Source organism: Symphalangus syndactylus, chromosome 5 (genome assembly GCF_028878055.3).
Source record: "Symphalangus syndactylus isolate Jambi chromosome 5, NHGRI_mSymSyn1-v2.1_pri, whole genome shotgun sequence".
NCBI lineage: Eukaryota > Metazoa > Chordata > Mammalia > Primates > Hylobatidae > Symphalangus > Symphalangus syndactylus.
In genome coordinates, this window is record NC_072427.2 from 108,764,866 (window position 1) to 108,783,699 (window position 18,834).

The 18,834-nt window shown below is 34.4% G+C and overlaps 1 long non-coding RNA gene across 1 annotated transcript in view; it reads left to right on the top strand.

Moving 5' to 3' along the window:
• LOC129481814 (uncharacterized) overlaps positions 1-18,067 on the top strand; it is a 35,366-nt gene extending 17,299 nt beyond the window's left edge. Inside the window, exon 3 of the long non-coding RNA XR_008657519.2 lies at positions 17,176-18,067. This is a non-coding gene — a long non-coding RNA (uncharacterized lncRNA). The remainder of the gene's footprint in view (positions 1-17,175) is intronic.
• Positions 18,068-18,834: the final 767 nt, after the last annotated feature.

Below are 18,834 nucleotides of genomic sequence, written 5' to 3' on the forward strand. Positions count from 1 at the left end.
TGCATGACGTAATATGAAGAAAAAAACTAATAGGATTTTCTCATGGATTAGTGTGTGTTGTGAAGGAAAGGAGTTAAAAACAAAATTCCAAGTAAAAGTCCCAAGCAATTGATTAAATTGTGGTGACATTTACTGAGATGTAAGATACTGGATAAGGAGCAAGTACTTCCCAGGAGAAAAGAGAGAGGAAGAGTGGATCATTCATTCATTTATACACCAAATAAGTGTTACAATTTTGTTGTATTTGAAATCCTAGGGGCCCTCTAAGTGTATAAGAAATATCATTCTTATCCTTGAATCACAAGGGATATAAAGCTATAAGCAAGAAAAAACAATTTAGTCTGACAAATTAAAGGACAAATGAGATTCAGTATATTATGAAAACACTTCAGAGGAACGCCAATCTTATATGACTCAAAATATTTTCCCTATAAAGTGTGAGGATTATAACTAAAAACACGAAATTAAAATGCTCACTCAAGCACTTAAAAGTTAAAATATACAACAAAAATTAAGGATAACATTTCCTTACTTTATGTTTTAAATACCTCCTATTGTCTAGGATTTATGTATCTTAGTGTTAACACACAAGTCTCTTCTTATATACTTCAAGTCTCTACAATTTTTATCCTTTCTCTCTTCTATACTTTTTCATGTGATTTCTCCTCTGGCAGAAGTGACTTCCCCTCCCACATCCCCAGTGTGAAGTACCATCTGGTAAAATCCTACTCAACCTTAAATAATCAACTCAATTATGACCTCCTCACAGAAGCTTTCTTGCAACACTACAGAAAGAGCTGGCACACTCTCCCGGTCTGAAATTATTTTCTGTAGCCATTTTTTTCTTTATATTTTACTTGTTCACTTAATTGTTTCTACTTTAGACTCTTAAATCCTCTGATTTTTAAATTCATAGCAGAGTGTTCAGCACAGATAGATCAGATTATAAATATTTCTAAAGTGAATAAAGGCATAAATGAACACATCTCTTTCTAAAACAAATGAATATTTGAACTATTCATTAGAGAAAACACATTGACTCCTAAGCATTTTCTTATTCTTATAAATGAATTATCTTTGACTACAACGAGTCCTAGATTACTTAGGATGTAAAGAGACTACCACAAAAGCATTGTCATTGACATGCTTGACACAATCAAGGTCGCTTCAAGAAAATTCTACAATGTTCCTGTATGAATGTGCTTGTGTCTGTTGCCAGAAAAGGAGGTGAAATATTGGTAAGCAGGGAAAATATATTTGGGAGGGAAGGACAGAAAATAGGGAACATGAAAATAAGACTCTAGATTTTCTGAGGGAAGAAATACATCTTGATCATTTTTTCTGTCACCAGTATCTGACAGAAGAAATAGTTAAAGATAAATGGTACAAAGATGGCAATATTGACTTTCATATCTCTTAGTACTTCCAAAGCAAAATACTGTCTTTCCACTATCTATCAAACTATAAAATTGTTTTTATTTTTATATTTATTATATGTCATCAGGATAATAAGCTATATTCTTATATAGGCAGGATAATAAGCTGTACATGTAATAAGAGTTCAGGTCACTTTTATATTAATAGCAATAATACATTTACCTATTAGCATGTCATAGACATTCAGTTATGCACTGTTAATAAGATTAGACATACCTGTATTAGTTGAATATGAGAAATGTATCATATTCTCATACTACCTAGTTCACAGTATCCAAATAAAATGTTATTAAAGAAAATCTTATGCCATTTTAATTTGCAAAAATTGTGCCATAAAATACTTTAAACAAGATTCCATAGGAAATTTAAACCATTGAATGAAGGCTTACATGTGTGTTTGTGTGTGTGAGAGAGTGAGAGACAGAGAGAGTGTGTGTGTGTATGTGTGCACTTGAGGCAGTTACAATATCCCCCATGAATGTATCTGTATACATTTGTGTATTCATATATTTACACATAAGATACATATGTATATAAAATTGTATATACTATCACAGATACATTCTTGCACAATAAAAAGATTCAAAGTTCAAATATAATTTCCTAAAATTGTTCCAGAGATACTTATCAACTTTTAAATAATTGTTAAATCAAATCAAGCATAATGGTGGCAGAAAGCCTGACAGACTTTCTTTTGTCATCTCCCTGGTAGTTACCAAGCTGAAGAGGAAGACGTTCCCCTCAATTACTGGGACAACTGTAGTTGCTATATCCCCCTAAAGAATTTTGACTTTTCCTTTGAAAAACGGCTGCTTTAAGCTTATTTTTTAACCCGCATCTTAAACATTAATTCTTAAGGCAGGGCATGGTGGCTCATGCCTGTAATCCCAGCACTTTGGGAGGCTGAGGCAGGCAGATCACAAGGTCAGGAGTTCGAGACCAGCCCGCCCAACATGGTGAACCCCTGTCTCTACTAAAAAGTACAAAAAATTAGCTGGGCATTGTGGCGGGCACCTGTAGTCTCAGCTACTCAGGAGGCTGAGGCAGAAGAATAGCTTGAACTCGGGAGGTGGAGGTTGCAATGAGCCAAGATCACGCCACTGTACTCCAGCAAGCGCGACAGAGCTAGACTTCATCTCAAAAAAAAAAATTGTAAAAATAGGAATTACAAAGTACTATGTTAATTACCTTTCAGATTATAATTTTATATACGTGCAATTTTAAACATGGGGCCAATTATACCATACGAACCCTTCCATCTCAATCAAACAAAATAGAAACTTTACAAATTTTTACAGGCCAAGTAAAAATTATTGCTATGTTCAAAAATATATTTATTTTATTTCCTGAGTTCCCTGTAAAGTTTTCTGCCCATATCTGTTATTTTCAGTGCTAAGAAAGATTGAGGTCTTCCAGAAATTTCAGTAATTTGCTTTGCTTTGATTCCTTGTGAAAAAAATTATATGGTTTGTGTACGAGAGAGAGAGAAAAAGAGGATGAGTATGGGATGGGAGCACAGATGAAGAAACCATTTATTACAGGCAAACTTTTAAAGTTTATTACACGTTTTCAAGTTCTACAAAGTATCCACACTTGCCAAATTCCTCATAATTGATGATTTCTAACTTGAGAGTAGGGGCAGACTATTTTATTCCGTGTGTGTGTGTGTGTGTGTGTGTGTGTGTGTACCTCTCTCTGTCTGTCTCTCACTCTTTCTGTGTGTCTCTCTCCTTGTGTGTGTATTAAAATGGGACAGTTTTCCCTGGTTAAAAAGAAAGAGCACAAAATGACTATTAGCTGTATAATTCATGTAACTATATTATAATTTCTTGTCTTGTCAGAATTGTCATTACCTTTGAATTTGGGAATGGATAAAAAAATTAAAAACATTAGCAAGCATTAACACATTTTGTAAAATAAAATTCCATCAGATACTCACTATTTAAGAAGAGTTGTTGGCTCTCTCCCATTTAGCTATTTATTTATTTACATGCCTCTTATACATTATTTTTACTGTAGCTATAGTTTTTTTTCTTTTTATGATATTGACCTATAATTTAGCACTATCTAGATATGAGAGAAAAAATGTGTAATTGAAGGATTATGTATGTATTTAAAATCATCATCATCAACAACAAAATCTTTTTCAGGGAAATGTGGTTTCCGCAGGGCATTAACCTTGTTCAAGGTGTTATGTCACATGATAAATTTTGTCCCTTTGCTGAACTGAACTGCTATTGAAATACCATTTTCATGATTCTCAATTTTTCAAATTTATGCAGGTGCTGTACTGCAGGAGAATGCCTGCGTTTAGTATGCGAACTGGAATTGGCAAAGAATGATGGCTGCTCTCCTGCTAACTTTAAATAAGTCATGTCACAAACTGCATGTAAGACTTATAAAATATTAACGTTGGGAGACACTGAAACAAATCGGTATTTCTGTTAACCTGGGAAAAGATCTTCCAAATATATAACCAAAGTAACTAAAACAAATACTGAAAAGAGTTTACTTTTAAAACTAGGTTTATGAAATATTTTCCCCAAGTTTGCATGATTATTAGAAAAGTGGCTTAAATAGTAAAGAAAAACTGGAATCTTGTTGACCCCAATACTCCTCTAACCCTTTTGCCCTGCTGTTACAATGGACCAGTAAATCTTCAAACACAACACCTCTTAAATTAAAAACAGAAATGGTGTAGATTGCACACATTACAACATTTTTTAGGCTTACTTCTTTTTTTTCAATATTAAAGCTTATTTTTCACACATTACTTAATGTGGCCTGTTTAAAACTTGTCTTTATATTAGTGTAGCTATCTGTTTGGTGGTGGTTTCGTTTAGGAAATAAATCACACAGTGACAATTGGTTGGTTTTTTGTTTGTTTGTTGATTGGTTTTCTTTACTAAAAAGGATACATAGTCAAGCAAAGGTGGATAATTATAAACAGGCTAACAGTATCTAGACTCAGTCTGCTTTCTTTGCAATTAGTAGACAAGAGGGAAAAGATTAAAGATATAGTGAACTCTATAACTCTGTTTTATTGACTCCGTGGAAATTCAGACACACATGCTTGAGAGAGAGCAAGCGAACTAGAAAGACAGACTTTGTTTAGTGTCAGCCTGTAATTTAAACTGTATTCAAGTTGGCTTATTAACAGTCTAGGTTTTATAAAAATAGAGAGGAAGATAAATGATATGTAATAGAATGAACAATGTAAACACCTTTTATGAAAAATGGATTTATTGATAACTTCCTATATTCTTCATATTAGGGTAGATATTATAGTAGATAGAAAAGCAAGATACAGTCTCCATCTTTGAAGTGAAATATAATCTTGCCAGGGAGATAAGCAGTCTTTACAGGTACTAAATTGAGCAGATACATTATGTGAGAATTTTGAAAGTAAGCCTAGAACTTGGAACTTGATTCTAAGTGCAATGAATAGCCACCAACTTTTATGAACACGATTTTGATATTGATACTGATATGACTGACGTGTTTTCAGGAAAGGTATCCATCAACATTGATTTCCAAAAGTAAAGGCCATTTTGTAGTTGATATTTGACTGAAATATTCTAGTACAACTGATACTGCCAGTCACTTCTTTGAAATTCTCTTCTCCTTGACTTTGGTGCCCAAGATTCTGTTGATTCTTCTCAAATTACTGTTATTTCTTATTATCTCTATGTGTTTCTCTTTTTCTTTCAAATATTGATATTTCTTTGAAATATTTCTTTGCATTGTTGTTATTTCATAGCATCCCATCATCAGTCAAAGTCTCTTCTTTGACCTGCTTCCCTCAAATGGAAAAATAAATTTATCTTTACTCCAATGCCAGCTAAGTGCTGATGACTCTCAACTACGTCCTGGCTTCTCTCATTTAAGCTTAGACCCAAATATTAAACTGTTCATGCACATCTTCACCTAGATGTCATAAAAATGTTACTATGTCCAATAGTAGATTCCTTCCTCCGCAGACAGTGGGCATTCACTGTGTGTTGTCAACCCAACACCAGTTTGTCTTTCTTGATGGCTGCTTGGTTTTATTTTGGAAAAATCTCTCTCTCTCTCATTTGAATGCATTTTTATCAGACCAGGAGCTCTGCCCTCTCACTGCAGATGCCAAAGGAGTGTTTAGGGAATGTAAAAGGCTATTTTTGCAGGTATTTTAATTTACCATATTGTAGTCTAAGGGTGAGCATGTTTCTGAAACAGACAATTGGATTCTGTCTCCATCATTCTGGATATTGTAATACAAGGACCAAAAACTTGAAGTCCACTTATTTCAATGATGGCATCCCTCTTGCATGGTTGAGCAGTTCTTGCTGCTTCGGTTTCTTTTCTGGATGCTGTCCTATTTTCATGGCTACTATTCTAACTATGCCCCATCTGATATCTTCCTGTGTTAGTTATTTGTTGATGTAAAGCAAATTACCTCAAAATGAAACAACTCAAAATGACCACGTTGATTGTTTCTTACAGTGTCTGTGGCTCAGAAATTTGGGAGTGGTTTAGCTGGGTGCCTCCAGCTCTAGTTTTCTAATGAGATTGCAATCATGCTGTTGGTGGGGCTGCAGTTATTGCCAGCCTCAGCTGGGGCAGGTGAGCTCACTCATGTGGCTGTTGGCAGACCTCAGAAAGTTTGTTTCCAAACTTGCTATATGGGCCTCTCTACAAGGCTTTCTTACAGCATGGCAGCTGGGTTTTACGAGGGTTGGTGATCCAAGAGGGAAAGAGAGAACATCCATGATTAAAACCACAGCATTCTTGTTAACCTAATCCCTGAGGTAATATCCCATCACTTCGGCTTATTCTATTCATTAGAAGTAAGTCAATAAATTCAGCCCACAGTCAGTGGAAGGGGATTATACAAGGCTGTGAATCCTAGGGGATTCACATGATTGGGAAACATCTTAGAGGCTGCCTTTCCCAACATGTTTCCTTTCTACCTAAGATAGCCAACATTGCCTTCTATTGATTGCAGCCTTACAACTCTAATGGATAAACTATGTAAGCAGTACCCTTTTTTTCTGTATTCCTATGTGGTTTTTTGCCGTTATGATCTTCCACCCAAAGTCCAAATCTCGGAGTTATGTTTGTCACCTCGCCCTCCCTAACTCCCCAAATCAAATATCTTTCTATATTCCAACCCTTCAGTTTCTAAAACCACTTCAGTTGAGGGGAATCTTCATGACTGCACTCTTCTATCTTATTATCTGAATCTTTTTCCTCTAGAATTTATGCTTCTGTTCCTGCTTTTCATTTCCTGAACATTTTCCATGTATATAATTATTTCTTGTTGTTCCTATGGCTCTTTCAGCCTGAAACACCTTTTCCTTCATCTCTCCAGTCCCACATTACACTTCTCCTAGTGTGTTCTTTTAGGGCCAGCTTAGTCATCACCTTACCTAGAAAACTTCCTCTTATTTCCCAAGTATGAGTAGTGTATTTTCATTGTACACTCACAGTGTTATCTGAATCTTTGTTAATGCACTTGTCACATGTTATTATACTACCGGATATATGTCTATCTTCCCTGTAAGACTGTGAAATTGTGGGTTAAAACTCTACTTTTGTGTTTATTTTGTGATCTTCATGTCTTGCACATACCTCTTGTATTATGATTTGTATTATAATTCTCAAAATATCATAGATAAGCTGCAAACAAATTTTATATGAACACCCTACATGATTCAATAAAGATAGTTGTATTTGCTCATAACTAAAATTAAATAGCATGAGAATCAATGTGGAGAGTAAGTCGTTGAAAGTAACACTGTGTTAAATTTAGGGCACACGTTGAATTGGAAATTCAGGAATTCAGTAGTCTACTAGGAAAATAATGGAGAATTACAGCAATTAGATAACTATTTTATCATAATCGCAAATCCTTTTCAATTATATATGCAGTTTATTATATGAAATGGTTTTATATAAATTACCATAAGAGTAAATTTAGAGCTAGTGAAAACCTGAAGATTAGCAGAGGCTTGCAGGGCACAATGAAGACTTTGCAATTTTTGATGATTAGAGATTACATAAACTTAATGTGTAAGGTTGTTTCCAAAACTCAGATATTAGAAATGATTGATATCCACATGCCATGCATACAAAATAGAGCCAGAGGACTTAGTGATATTAAGAGATGTGTGTCGTCACTAGTGATGATGACATAAAGTGTGACTTCCAAGTGATACAATGGCCATGAGGCTTGACTTTTCCTTTCTCCTTTCACTTGAAACGCCTTACCTTGACTGTCTACATTTGCTTTTTTCCACTAAGAAATTAGGTTCTTACTCTCAGCTAAAATATAACACACTAGAAAAGCATTAGGAGATATACCTAATGTAAATGACGAGTTAACGGGTGCAGCACACCAACATGGCACATGTATACGTATGTAACAGACCTGCACGTTGTGCACATGTACCCTAGAACTTAAAGTATAATAAAAAAAGAAAAAAGGGAAAATTATACTTTAATTGAATAATTCTCTAAAGGCTAGCTTTGCATCTAGATTTTTTGAGCAGCAAGTTTTATGCTTTGTAGTGTTTGCCTAAATATATTTTTCTCCTGAGTTAAATAAAGTTTATATTAACATTTCAAAATAAAATTTATCCAATTAGAGTAGACAATTTCATTGGCATACATATTTAGACTTATTCATCTCTTTTCAAAACCTTATCTGCACATTAAAATTACCTTTTACCTGGTCCTTTTTTAATTTGTAAAATAGAAATGTATCTCTACTGATTATCTTGTCAATAGATTCTTTAAACATCTTTTATGAATATAATATTGAAGCATATAAAAATTTTTAATTTAATATTTAAAATATTTATGCTTATATAATCATTTTATTACAAATGAAAACAACTTATTAGACATTAAACAATTTCAATAGGTATTTCCCACCAGAGAATATGTATCAATAAAAAAGAAAAAATCATGTTCGTGCTTCATTTATTTTTAATCAAATTTCAATATCTGAGTCTTACAAAGATTCCACTTTGTGATTCTTCACATTTGTACATTTTAATCAAGTATACATTGTTCACTTTGACAGTGTAGTATCATTTACTTATAGAATAAATTTATACTTCTCAGTCCCTACTTATTGTCATCGCTTGAAACATTGGCTATTTTTACTGGAGAATGTAACATAAAAATGGACAACACTTTTATTCTTAGAATTTCCTATTTTATCTTTGGAAACTGATAATGTTATTCAACCATGCTTCCAGATTTTTATACTATTTGGCATATTCTTTCCAGAGTTATAAAAATCTGCTCTTTGCATAATGAGACTTCCTTTAATATCCACTTAAAAACCCACAGAGATCATATTCTTTAGATAGGTGAGTAATTCAGGATAATTTATAGCTTCAGAACATGCAGCACACTTACTTTTTTTGGTATTAACTGATTTCTATATATTCCACCTAATAGTCTGCTCTTGTTCAGCCATCTTTAATATCTTTCTGATTTGATATTTGTTCCAACCATCTACTTCTCGGGAGTTTCCCCACAGAGCTGTCAACTGAACTATTTTCAACATCTTTATTCAAATTTCGATGCTAAAATTTAAAGTGTATAAAAATCATGTTGAGAATCTTTCCTGTTTTAAGTAAGACATTGTGCAAATAATAAAAATATGTTTTACAGAAATTTTACCCTTTATACTTGTGAAGATCTTTATTATTTAATCATTCATTTATTTATATCTTTTGAGACAATCTGCTCTATTGCCCAGGCTGGAGTGCAATGGCACGATCACAGCTCATTGCAGCCTCAGCCTCCTGCTTGATCCTCCCCCACTGAGTTTCCTGAGTAGCTGGGACCACAGACATGAGCCACCATGCCTGGTTATTTTTATTTTATTTTTTTGGGTTATCCTTATGTTGCCCAGGCTGGCCTCAAACTACTGGGCTCAAAGGATCCTCCCCCCTGGGCTTCCCAAAGTGTTTGGATTACAAGTGTGATCCACTTTGCCCAGCCATGAGGCTCTTCAGATCCAATGGATAAAGATATTCAATTTTGGTAGAATTGCTTAAAGAAAATAATGTGAGACACATTTCTGAAAATTTCTCATATCTAGATGAGAATATCCTTTAATATAAAAAGCAAATTTCTTCACTATGTTTGAAACTTTAAATAGAGCATGAAAGACACTTGCTCATCTGTTTCCTGAAAACCTTTCCCTCTTCACCTTCTCCTCTTTACTTTTGGATTTTTACATTCCAAAATTCTAAGCATTCAGGGTTGTTCAACACACCATGTCCTTTTGTGTCTCTGTATATTTTACTATTCAGATCCATGTGACTTTCTCAACCAGCCTTCCCTCTCTGACAATTCAATTTTTAAAACTTATGAGATGTAATTTTGAATGGATCTTTCCAATCCTTGGCTTTTTCAACTAGAATTCAAGAATGAAGAAAAAGAGACACTAAATACTTTATATTCCAAAGTCATGACCAAGAAACTATAAAAATTATAGGCGTAAATGTTTCTGAGAATTTGTTAATAGATGGCCACGCTGGTTCTGGTATTCCACAACCATCACCGCAGGTCCCCACCTATGTATCTCCAACTATATAGCCTTTAGGGAAAAGTAAATGAAGAATTATGTTGCTTTGGGATTTCTGAGATGTTTTATTTTCCATTTCCCAAACCAAGGAAGGGGGGGCAATCTCTTGATTTTGAAGTGTGTGTGCGTGTGTGTGTGTGTGTGCGTGTGTGTGTGTGTTTGTGTAGAGTAGCAGAACAGAATAGATGATCACTCGAGAAACTCTTAAGACTTGAAAATGAGCCACTAAAATGCATTCTGCTGAGGCTGGAGTATCTTTTGAGCCCTGAGCAAGATAGCAAGACTTTATCTCTTAAAACAAAAAAGGATCGTGAACCTCTAAGATGGAGGAAAATATGATCTCATTGAATTAGAGTTTGATAACTGGTGTGATCTGAGCATCCTCAAGCTCTGTGCCTTCTGGGTCACCCTTTCACATGGAAATAACATAATTTCCTTAATTTCATCCCGTCTCACCTCATTGCAGAAAGCCCTGCTTTGTCCCAAGTCTCCCTGAGCATTCTTACGGCCCTGATTGCCACAGTTTGTGTATATAATATATATATATATATATATTATATACATACACACACTTCAGTATCAAGATATTATATACATATATTTATATATGTTCAACTTTCATTAAAAGTTCAGGGGGATTAGTGCAGTTTTGTTACATAGGTAAATTTCTGTAATGGGGGTTGTTTGTACAGATTGTTTCATCACCCAGGTATTAGGCCTCATACTCATCAGTTGTTTTACCTGATCCTCTTTCCCCTCCCACCCTCCACCCTCCAAAACACCCCAATGTGTGTTATTGTTCTCTTCTATGTGTCCATGTGTTCTCATCATTTAGCTCCCACTTACACGTGAGAACATACAGTATTTGGTTTTCTGTTCCTGTGTGTGTTTGCTCAGGATAATGGCCTCCAGCTCCATCCATGTCCCTGCAAAGGACATGATCTCATTCTTTTTGATGGCTGCATTGTGTACAGATAGAGGACACTGAGATCTTGATCCCTGGCAAGGAGTTTGCTAAATTGTGGAATTAGCAATATAATCAGGCTGGGGACAGTATGGGTAGAATATTCATAGGAAAACTTGACATGTGCCACCTGTTTGTTGGGGACAACTATGAGCACAGAGCCTGGTTCTTTCTTTGCTGGAAATATTTGAGGGTGAAATGCTGGTTTAAGCAGCCCATGTCTCCAGAATGAGAAGGGATAGTCATATGCTTGAAAAGGAGGAGAGAATACCTTCAAACCCAGAGTTATTAACAGCATTCAAAAACCAATAGAGGATGTAAAAAGCACTTATAAATTTCTTACTCAAAAACAAAAAATCTCAAGACTATTTTCCCTGCAGATGTATTATTGTTCATATGTCTTTTATTGAAAATATGGCAGAACATTTCAAAATGTATTTCTGTGAATGTATTCTTCACATTCCTGAATACATTAAAAATGTATTCAGTTAATCTATTCAAATTACATAGTTAACAAATATACTGAAAATATATTCTTATATTCTAATGCTGTATTTATTGGGTACATTTATTTATTGAGTTTGATACTTATGAGGGATATATTATTTGTATACAGTCTTTTTCTCTTGATGCAGGAACCGAGAGACAGGATAGAGATGTATTAACAATACTTAAAATGCTGTTATATAAAAAAGAGAGAACTAGATACTGGAAGTTAACAGAAAAAAGTTTGTCCTAGAACCAAGTCATACCCTCCCCACCCCTCATCCACTACTCTAACAATCTGTAGTTGAAAACCTAGTGAAAACCCAGCTACCTTTCCTCACCCACTTCACAATCCCAAGTACAAGCCTATTGAGGGAAGGGTAGGAGATAGGATTTGAGAAGGGTTGAGGTTAGTATTTTCATCCAGGCTGGGCAGAATCCTTAGAATATCAAAGTGAATGAAAAGTCATGGTATCACCCTACACTATCATTAAGGAATCGGCCTCCCATTAGGAAAGGAAAATGTAAAACTGTACATTCTGGGGCAGTAAAAAGAGATAAATCAAACTATTTTTGCATGTGTACATTCCATACTTGAGCTTGTTTAATAGCCATTCAGATCCCATATCACTGCTTTGGGAAAAGAGATTTTTGGGCAACTTGGTCTCATCTAGTCTAAAGAGCCATGAACTTCAGAAACTGACAGAATGTAACATTCATCAATTTCCTAGTTTGTGGACATAGTTATATTATTTCCTGTCTTAGGGTTTTAGCTAAACAAGAAAATTAGACCATTAATACCATCCTAGCAAGACGCATTTGGCACATGGTTGGGATCTCAAATCTATTTTTTCCTCTTAGTACAAAACTTCCTGACAGACTTACTTTCTGGCAATCAGGTTTTTTCTCTTTATTAACTTCCATTGTTTTTTTACTTGTTATCTCATCTAGTGCCCTTATAATGCTGTATCATAAGAAATAGTAATCACAACATTTTTCCTACTACTTTGTCATCCCTTTGACTTCAGGCATATAATAATGAGAGCTTCACTCGCCAGCACTATTCCTGCCGTTTCAAGTCTGCAAACGATATTATCTGCTTGCTATGCTCTAGGTATTTGTGATGCAGATAGAAAAAGGAAAAGTGTCTCTTACAAAGGAGAATACAGCAAAGACAGAAAAATAAACAGGGAATTTCTATAGAATAAATGTATGCTTAAAGAGTATGGCTGTTCAGGAAAAAAGGCTTGCTTAGAGAAGTGGTGGTAACCCCATTTCAATGGGCAGTATGCATATTCTTTTGTTTTCATGTAGAACTAATGCGTCTCAATCTTGAATGTAAGTAGAGATTAGATAGTTGAAGGAACAAAAGTACATTGTAGGTCAGGGGTTGGGACTTTTTCTATAATCTGCCTAATAGCAAATATTTTAGGCATTGAAGGCCATGTGTTGGCCTTTAAATTTTTCCACTTTACTCTTGTAGTGCAAAAATAGACATTAACAACATATGCGGCAATGAGCGTAACTGTGTTCTAACAAAATCACACAGGCAGAGGACTGACTCTTGTTGTAGGCAAATATATTAACATGAAAGGGTAGATAAATACGGTTTGCAGAGGGATCTCTTTGTATCACCTAGTTTAACTCTCATCGCTCTCAAACTTCCACTTTACAAATTATTAATAGCTAATTATTTGGTTATCAATGTGCCAACTTTGATAACCGTATTAATAACCAATTCTAAGAAAATTAACCCTAACCCTATTAATTACCATTTCTTTGGTTATTAATAATATGTAAAGTGGAAGTTTGAGAGTGATGAGAGTTACACTAGGTGATACAAAGAGATGGAAGAATGAAAAACTTTGTCACTATTAGCAGAATGACTGTTGTCAGTAAGTCAGAGTGAGGAAGGATGGCTAAAGGGTTATAGTGATGATATTAGAAGCAGAATTGCCTAGGAGACTGTTGAAAGGAATAGCTTCTAAGCTTATGCTATGTAATAATAGGGAAAGGAGTGTGGTAGGCTGAAAATTCAAGTGGAAAAAACTTTCTTCAGCTGGCCAGATGCAGTGGCTCACGTCTGTAATCTCAGCACTTTGGGAGGCTGAGGTGGGCAGATCACAAGGTCAGGAGTTCAAGACCAGCCTGGCCAACATAGTGAACCCCTGTGTCTACTAAAAATACAAAAAAAAAAAAAAAAAATTAGCCATGCGTGACGGTGGGCACCTGTAATCCCAGTTACTTGGGAGGCTGAGGCAGGAGAATCGCTTGAACTCAGGAGGCGGAGGTTGCAGCGAGCGGAGATTGTGCCACTGCAACCCAGCCTGGGCGACAGTGTGAGATTCCATCTCAAAAAAAAAAAAAAGAGAAAAGTTTCTTCGACTAAGCCTTTCCATTGATGAACTATCATAATATGTGCAAGGGTGGCAAGTAGGCATTTAAATCAGGGTTATGGCATATATCCTTTTAGGTGTATATCCTTTTAGGTGTATATATATCCTTTTAGGTGTCTCATCCTTTAAGGTGTACCATCTTTTAGGTGTATCATATATCCTTTTAGGTGTATCCTCCTTGAGGCTTGATGGATATATATCCTTTTAGGTGTATCATCCTTTTAGGTGTATCACGTATATCCTTTTAGGTGTATGTATCCTTTTAGGTGTATATATCCTTTTAGGTGTATCATCCTTGAGGCTTGATGGAAGTTTATTTAAAGGGGCCAAATGGAGAAAGAACAATTATGAGGTTGTCCAAGTGAAAGCTGATGAGAGATTGTTATAAGACAGCATTGATGACGATCGTGAAGGCAGGCAAATATTTTAGAGATAAATTTTGTTGAATTGGTCATGGATAATTATCGAGAGAAATTGAAACAATGTTGCATAATCTTAGTATGCTAACTTAAGCTCATTTTTGAATATTCAAGAGGTAAAAAAATCAAAAATAGAGAAAATTGGGTATATGTGTGTACAGGAAACAATTAATTATTAAAATAGTAATATTTTAAATATTAACTAGATAAATAGAACACAGATGAATGATAATAAAATTAATGTCTCTCAATAGGAAAAGTGTAATTGATCATTTTTTGGTGGAATTTAATGCCTTGTTTTCTAAAGATTAAGATTGGTGACAGGCTGTGTTTATACGGCATTTGTCTCTTTTTTCTGAAGAAATTATAGACTTTACTTGAAATGTCAGTGTTTTCAGTCTCTTTCCTTACAAAGATAAATGTTGCATCACATTTAAATTATGATATCTTTATCCTTCTCATTGAGGGAAAAAGAGAGAACGAGAAAGTACTATAGAAGAATGAGTCAAAAGTGCTGGATGAATGACTTTATACTCCCATGTAGCTAATTGTAAATTTTCAAGGGCAAAAAATTGAGACTTTAATAGGTCTTGTGGCTTTGTACATATATATTTTGACATATGCCTCTAGGTCGGTGCCACAAACACATTTGGTTTCTTCCTTTCTGGGAAGCACAGTGCTATTCAGCATGAAGTATGACAAGAGTGATTGGTAGAGGGTCTTTCAAAGGATTTAGAGCCATCACGGAGGGAAGAATAAGAAAGAAACGTCATTTATAAGATCCAAAGAAGAACAAAGTACCCATTAAGAACTGAGACGTGAACATCACTTAATGGTGTCTCCTAGCTAGTCTCATGTATCACTTGAAACTTACTGAAACTTCAAGCACAGAGTGCAATAGGGTGAGATTACAGGTCGAAAACTTTACATTTCCTTTCTGGAATGAGTTTCCAGAAAGAATAGCTAAAGTTATGATTCATCTTGGTATTTTATTTGTAGTTGCTATTTTGAGGGAATGCATATCATGTAAGTCTCTACATTTTACTTACTATTTGGGGGCATTGTGTCGCTATTTATAATTTACAAAGTGTTTTGAAAGCAAGATCTAGATGAGGAATAGTTCTAAAGTCATAGGATAGTGTCAGGAACCAGTTTGCATAAACTTCATCTTCCTCAACATATCACCAATCATTGAAAGCAGAAAGCAAATTCGGAAAATTTCCTCATGTCATGTTAAGGAAATTATTGGGTTTAAATTTTTGCTTTTGAATCATTGCTTTTGAATTTTTCGGAATCTAAATAGTAGGGCATTTGCCACTTCTTCTAATATATTTGTCTCAAAGATGAAAAAACAATTCTGATCCATAGTAGTGAAGTCATTTAAATAACAAGGTTGTTTCCAATTGTATTATATATTTATTTACATTCCAAGTTTATTTCCCCAAATTTGAAAGTGACATATAATTACACATAATTCTAAAACTTTTGAAAAATTTAATAACATGTTAACTGAAAGATGTAGAAAGTAAATCTAATATAGATTTAAAAATACAAATCTAGAAAAACATAATCAGTTACAAGAGAAGTAAAGAAAGTACATGGCACAGAATTAAGCCTATGATTTAAACTAGCTGCAAAGTCAAGATTCAAATTCCTATTATGCAACAAATCAGCTGTAAACTTGAGAAAAATATTTTTTCTCTCTCTTCCCTGTGTCATTCATTTGTAAAATCATCTACCTGCCAGGAGTGTAGTAAAGATTAAATTAATTATGAGATATAAATTGCTTAGAAAAACATATAGCACATATTAAATAATGATTAAAGGTTATCTGTTTTCAATTATTAGTTATTAATATTCCATTCTTGTAAAAAGAAATTTGATAATCATTTATTTTGTGTATTTTATTCATGGTTTTTCATGTCTATTTCCATGACATACAAGTTTAATATAGCTTATAAAAATGACTAAGTTATACGCGGATATTAAATTTCAAATGTAATGCTCTAATATAAAAAACATTCTGTTTCAGAAAGAAATTAAGTTACACTGTTTTCATGTAAATGTTCATGTAGTGATTGATAATTCTATTTAAAATAAAATGAAGAGTTGACATAATTCCTCAGCTGATATAGTCTCAAATCTTTACACTGAAAGTGAAATCTTTATACTGCATGTAACATTTGTTCTTGCTGGAAGTTGTCTAGAGTTATAGTAATCACGATGCTAAAAAAAGGAAATATATATGTAAGTATCTAGAGAAGTATTTAGGCATATAGATATCCTTAGTTATGTACATGCTTAGAAGATCGTGTTCCCAATTCAAGTTTAGTATATATACATACTTTATATATATATATATATATATAAAATACATATATGTATATACTTTTTACAGGTGAATATATGTACATACATAAAGCTAAGTATATATGTATATTTATTATATATATAATAGACATATACCCCAACTATGCTTCAGTATTTAGAGATAATGAAACAGAAAATTACTGAAAACAACCTTTATTTTTAAGAACAGGAGAATATAATGTTTCCCAAATTAAGATGGGAGCATTTGTTTGTTTTAACACTGAGGTACCTATGGCAGCTGTGTTACTCTTGCTACACTTCAAATTCCTTGGGTAGGATGACACCATTGTAGTTTACTGGATTCTTTCCTTTCTGTTTTGGGTTGTGTCCTCGGTTTTTTTGTAGAGTGACTGGATGTGTCTCCTGGTATATAAGCCAACATAAACAGAACTTTCAATAGGTCATGCTTAATAAAGACAGAATGGATGTGATCATTCTGTTCAAATTAAGGTATCCTATATGCCTGTGGGTTAGATGAAATGGCATTACTCTGATATTAACCTTGTTTTTCAGTCTTTCCCAGATTTCCTAAACTTTCCAGAGAAAATGGTCTTCTCCCTGGCTCAGCAAGAAGATGAACTTTAAACACTGAGAAGGTGGTCATCTCCCTGGCTCAACCAGAAGATGAACTTTAAACACTACTCTCAATGACTTGATGTTCCCATCACTACTCATAAAGGCAGGGGACCCAGATACCGAGAATTTTATGATAGTGTGAACTGTCTGGTATGTCATTTAAGTAAGCCTCTTGCTGAAATATTCTCCATGTTATTAGAAAGAGCTGAAGAGAGGGGTTGAGATGGCTTCTTTATTTTTTGTCTTTTGGGGATTAAAGGAAACTGGTTCAACAAGGGCCTACACCAAAGTCTCTTGTTCTATCAGAGTACAGTTTAGGACTGCTCCTGAGGAAGGAATTAGCTAGAAATCTAGAGAGTAAGGGTAACAGATTTACAGTAGAATAACAGCCTCAGTATTTTTGGTTCCTCTCCAGTAAAGATCACAAAGAATATTGCTAAATCGCTAAAACACCTTTGCAATAACGTAAGTGCTTACAGCTATATACCAGTGTAGCTCAGTTACTAAACTGGAGTAAAATAATTTCTCTTGTGTAGAAAAATTGGTTGGCTGTGGTTTTATAGCAGATTTGCAATTATTAATAGTTATGCCAATAATCGTTTAACGGTGCATATATTAATATATATGGAAAGACAATGTGTATAGACAGATGTGTAAAATTGAAAAATAAACATATAACAAGAGAGAAACATCTATTGAACAGACAATATACATATACATCAAACACAACAGCAGTTTTAGTGACCATAATATTTATTTCTCATTTTTACATTGGTTACATTAGTGACAACTGAAAATGACAGTTGGCAATGCAGCTAACAGTTTCAATAAAAGTATAAAACAAAAGACTGTGTACAAAGCACGTGTCTTTCTGCTTTTGTAATCTTCCGTTGGAAAAAATTTACACACCTAAGTAACCATCTGTTTTCTTCAAGAAAAAATCATTCTTATTTCTCTCTCTCATCTTGAAAACAGCTGTCAGCCAGGAGGGCAGAGCTGAAATTTATTGTCACATCACATGAAGCATAGAACAGACTCTGCTACTCCTTAAGATTCAAAACTTTGCCCCTCACAAAGTTACCTTTTATTTTCCTCTTGTTCATCACTCATCACCCCTACTGTGCTCTTTTTATTTCTGTTACTATTAATAAGAAAATTTGTGGATGAATGTATTATTGAATGCCTACCTTAGTACAAAAATTCAAGAAGTATTTGAATATTGCATCATTGGCTTTAGAAAACAAATATTTATAGGCCATTTCAACTTCATATATATATATATATATATATATATATTTAATTTTCACAAATTGATCATACCCACAAAACTAGCATCCAAATCAAGAATGCAAATACTGCCAACATTCCAGAAGTTTCTATAATACTTCATTTGGATCACTACCTGCCTGCTCAAAAGATAACCATTACGGCCAGGCATGGTGGCTCACACCTGTAATCCCAGCACTTTGGGAGGCCGAGGCAGGTGGATCACCTGAAATCAGGAGTTTGAGACCAGCCTGGCCAACATGGTGAAACCCCATCTCTACTAAATATGAAAAAAAAAATTTAGCCGGGCATGGTGGCGCACGCCTGTAA